This window comes from Loxodonta africana, chromosome 2, assembly GCF_030014295.1.
Source record: "Loxodonta africana isolate mLoxAfr1 chromosome 2, mLoxAfr1.hap2, whole genome shotgun sequence".
NCBI classification, from domain to species: domain Eukaryota; kingdom Metazoa; phylum Chordata; class Mammalia; order Proboscidea; family Elephantidae; genus Loxodonta; species Loxodonta africana.
Window position 1 is genome coordinate 162,315,067 of NC_087343.1, and position 5,272 is coordinate 162,320,338.

The window sequence follows — 5,272 nt, forward strand, 5'->3', positions numbered from 1 at the left end:
AATAACACCCATGAGGAAAGAGCTCCTTAGAGCAATCATTTATATGAGACAAATAGGGAAACATCTGCCCAAAAGCAAAGATAAGAAGGCAGAAAGGGGGAGGAAAACTGGGTGAATGGAAACAGGGAAGCTAGGGTGGAAAAAGGGAGAGTGCGGACATCATTGCAGGAATTGCAACCAGTGTCACAGAGAAACTTGTGTATAAATTACTGAATGAGAAACTAATTTGCTCTGTGAACTTTCATGTAAAGCACAATAAAATGTTGCAAAAAGAAAAATATCATTGAACTGAAAATAGTGAACAAAATAAAGGTTTTTGATTTTGTTTGGGTTCAGAAAAACATTTTGCCTAATGATTAATTGATTAAACCTGAAATGCTAATTATGAAATACTCAAGAACTCTTCAACAGACACTGGAATGTGATATTCTTCCATAATAAGTAGGTAACATCTCATAAAGATGAATTATAGCCAGTCATATTGTTTCAACTCCAATACGAGAAGGTAGCATTTCATAGAGATTAAGAGACAAAGTTTAGAATACGGGCTGCCACAGTTTCAGTATGCGACATCAGCTTCTATTTCCTCATTGGAGAAATGAAGATAATAAGTTATATAATAAGCTCCTATTAAGGACTGAATGAGATAATTCATGTAAAGCACTTAATACAATGTCCGGCCCTTAGTAAGCATTTGATTAATATAAGCTATCTTAATATTTCAACTTACTGAGCCCTGGTGGCACAGTGGTTAGGAGCTCAGTTGCTAACCAGAAGGTTGGCAGCTCAAATCCACCAGTCACTCCTTGGAAACTATGGAGACAGTTCTATTCTGTCCTATAGAGCCAGTATGGGTCAGAATTAACTCAACAGCAAGAGGTTTGGTTTGGTTTGGTTTTTATTTCAATATAGGCTACTATAAATTGGAGGTAAAATATTGTGAAAAATCAATGAATCAGGTTATGTGGAGGCATGGGAACTGACCAGTTTTATGTACTTGGATAGTGTGTTTTCCCTCTCATAACACTGAGCTCCCACATAGCCTAAGCTCACAATCGAAAGACGGTCTCAAGTTGTGATGTCGTCAAGTGACCATACACTATTCTGTATCCTATCTAACCACAGAGTTTAAACAGCCTGATGGCCATTAAATAGGAAACAAGTAAATGGTGTAGTGAGTAAGTGGCATTTGTTTTTTGGAATTCCACTGATTTCTTCTTGATCTTCAGTTTCCCATATATAAAAGAAAATATTTGGGCTAGATGTTCTCTAAGGTATCTTATAGTTCTATTATTCAGTGACTTAGTCATATATATATATACGCATATATATATATATATATATCCCACAGCTCCTAGAGTATCGTAGGTATTCACCAGTGCATGAGAGTTGAAATAAAAAAGCACCATCCTAAAAGTCATGGAAAATGTTGTTAAAGAATTAACAAATATTTTCCAAAGTACTGAACAGGTATTACTGGTATACAATATTCAATATTATCTTTTTAAAAAGCTAATAGCTATGCATTTGTTTTAAAGTATATTCTGAAAAATAAAAGTATCTCATAAAACCAATATTATTGGTTAAAATGACCCTAAATACAAATAATTGATCAATTTAAAGTAAAAAAATATATGTACTTAATAGAACAAATTGTACATATTCTAAAAAAAACTATAAAATTTGTTCAGGAAAGACTGATCTTTAGTAAATCCTTAATGAATAGATGCTAGAACTGATTTGTTTGTTTTTGGTCACAGCCATAGATATTTTGAGAAAATGAATATATGAACTCATCTACTTGTTAGAACTGTAGATATTCATATATATGAAATTTATTTTCACAGACTTATGGAACCATGGACCCCAAGTTAAGAGTCACTACGCAATAGCATGGTTGATTTTTCTGGAATACTTCCTGAGTGAAGACTTAATCAGAGATGTAGGCTGCTAACCTAGCATTTATAGGAGAGATAATACCCATTACTGAGGCTTAAATTTGCTGTTGCATCTTCCACTCCTTATCCATTTAGTAATCAATGGCTCTGTGGTGCATTACTTAATATGGCTCTTCTAGCCATAGTCTTTGTGACTGTCACACAGTGATTGATGCGAATAAAGTATATGGAACCCTAACAAGGAATTGGTCAGTTTTATTATCCGGCTAGGCTTAAAATGAGCCATCCCAGAGGTGGGAGCCATCCCAGAGGGGGATCCCAGAGGTGGGATCTCACCACCACCAAGAAAGATGAGCCAGGAGTGGAGCACATCCTTTGGGCCAGGAATCTCTGTGCTGAGAAGCTCCTGAAACCAGGAAACCAAGAGAGAAAGCTTTAACACTAAAGATGGCAAGAAGCAGCAGCATAGAAAAAGGCGGCAGCAGAACTAGAAGACAACCTTCCCATGGAGTGAGAAAGCTGAGTGCCTTCAGGCAGGAGGCTTGCTAATGGAGTAGGGTGCCTCTGGGCATGTGGTGGAGCTAGGTTTGCCAACCCACAGAGATAGAACTGAGTGCCTTTGGGATGAGGCTTATTGTTGGAGTGGGATGCCCCAGGGCACTTATTGGCAAAGACACTTCAGGGAACTTATTGGTAGAGTTAAAATAACTTTGTAACACTTGCTTGAGCATGGCAGAGGCTAAGAGACCTGAGAGAGGTGTGCCTGCAGGCACAGCTAGGAAGAGGCTGTCCTGATTGAAGAACTGTATCCTTAGTGTTCCTGAACCTGAATTGTCACCAATTACCCATAACTGTGGGTATGGTCTGTGATTTCTGTGCGGCCATTGCAACAAATTATTTATCTCAGCAGAGAAGCAGAGAGTGCTGAGGGAGACCAATGATTTCTTTCATTGTAAATACCTTTTCCAACAACATAAATGGTGACTATACACATGGACCTTCCCAGATAGAATATACAAGAATCAAATCGACTACATCTGCGAAAAGAGCAGGAGTGGCAATACTAATCTCAGATAAAATAGATTTTAAGACAAATTCAACCATAAAAGACAAGAAAAGACATTACATAATAATTAAAGGGACAATCCTCCAAGAAGACATATCCTTAATAAATATCTATACAATCAATGACAGGGATCCAAATTACATAAAACAAACGGTAACAGCACAGAAAAGAGAACACTACAACCAACAACAGCAAAGTACACCTTCTTGTCCAACGCACATGAAACATTCTCCAGAAGAGACCATATTTTAGGGCACAAAGCAATCTTCCATAAAGTCCAAAACAGTAAAATAATACCAAGTTTTCTCCCCGATCACAATGCCATATAAGTAGAAATCAATAACAGAAAGAGCAAGGGAAAAAAAAAATACATGGAAATTGAATAACACCTTGCTTAAAAACCACTGGGTAATAAATTAAAAAAAAAAAAAATAGAGGAAATCAAAGAAGGAATCGAAAAATTCCTAGAATCAAATGAGAATGAAAACTCCTCATACCAAAACCTTTGGGACACAGCAAAACATGCTCAAAGGTCAATTTATAGCAATAAACACACACATCAAAAGAGAACAATGGACCAAAACCAAAACGTTATCCCTACAGCTAGAACAAATAGAAAGGGAACAGCAAAAAAAAAAAAAAGCTCACAGGCACCAGAAGAAAGAAACAATAAAGATCAGAGCAGAAACAAATGAAACAGAGAACAACAAAAAGAATAGGTAAATAAGACCAACAGTTGGTTCTGTGAAAGGATCAACAAAATAGACAAACTATTGGCCAAATTAACAAAAGAAAAACAGGAGAGGAAGCAAATAATCCAAATGAAAATTAGACGGGAGACATTACAGCAGACCCAACTGAAATAAAAAGAATCATACAGAAATCTATGAAAAATTGTACTTCAACAAATTTGAGAATCTTGAGAAATGGACACATTTCTAGAAACACACTACCTAACTAAACTAACACAAACTGAGACACAAAATCTGAAAAGATGCACAAAAAGAGAAGAGATTGAAGAGGTAACAATAAAATAAATAAAACTCCCCCCAAAAAAGAACACAGGCCTTGATAGCATCACTGGAGAATTCTACCAAATATTCAAAGAAGAGTTCACATCAGTACTACTCAAAAAATTTCAGAGCATAGAAAAGGAAAGAATGCACCCAAATTCATTCTATGAAGTCACTGTAACTCTGATACCAATATCATGCAAAGACACCACAACAAAAGAAATTACAGACTAATATTTCCCATAAATATAGACAAAAAGTTCTTAACTAAATTCTGGCCAATTCAGAATCATATATTTAAAAAAATGCATCACAATCAAGTGGTATTCATACTAGGCATGCAAGAATGGTTCAACATTAGAAAGTCAATCAGCATAATCCACCACACAAATAGAACAAAAGAATCACATGATCATCTCAATCAATGCAGAAAAGACATTACACAAAGTCCAACACCTATTCCTGACCAAAAAAAACCCTTAATAAAATAGAAATAGAAGGAAAATTCCTCAACATAATAATGGGCATCTATACAAAACCAATAGTCAACATCATTCTCAATTGACAGAGGCTGAGAGCATTCCTCCTGAGAACAGGAACAAGACAAGGATGCCCTTTATCACCATTCATATTTAACATTTTGCTGGAAGTCTTAGCTACAGCAATAAGTCAAGAAAAAGAAATAAGGGATATCCAAATTGGAAAGGAGGAAGTATAACTATCCCTATTATCAGATGACATGACACTGTACATAGAGAACCCCAATGAGTCCCACAAGAAAACTACCGGAACTAATAGAAAGATTCAGCAGAGTAGCAGGATACAAGACCAACATACAAAACTCAGTTGGATCCTCATACACCAACAAAGAGAACTTGGAAAATGAAATCAGGAAAACAATACCATGTATAATAACCCCTAAGAAGATAAAACACTTAGGAATAAATCTAACCAGGGATATAAAAGAACAAAGTAAACTAAAAAACACTATTGCAAGAAACCAAAAGATGCTGACATAAATTAAAAAACATACCATATTCATGGATAGGAAAACTCAACATTGTGAAAATGTCAATTCTACCCAAAGCAATCTACAGATACAATGCAATTCCAATCAAATTCCAACAGCATTCTTTAACAAGATGGAAAACTAATCACTAACTTTATATGGAAAGGAAAGAGGCCCTGGATGAGCAAAGCATTATTTTAAAAAATGAACAAAGTAGGAGGCCTCACACTATCTGATCTCAGAACCTACTATACTGTCTTGGTAGTCAAAACAGCCTAGTACCGGT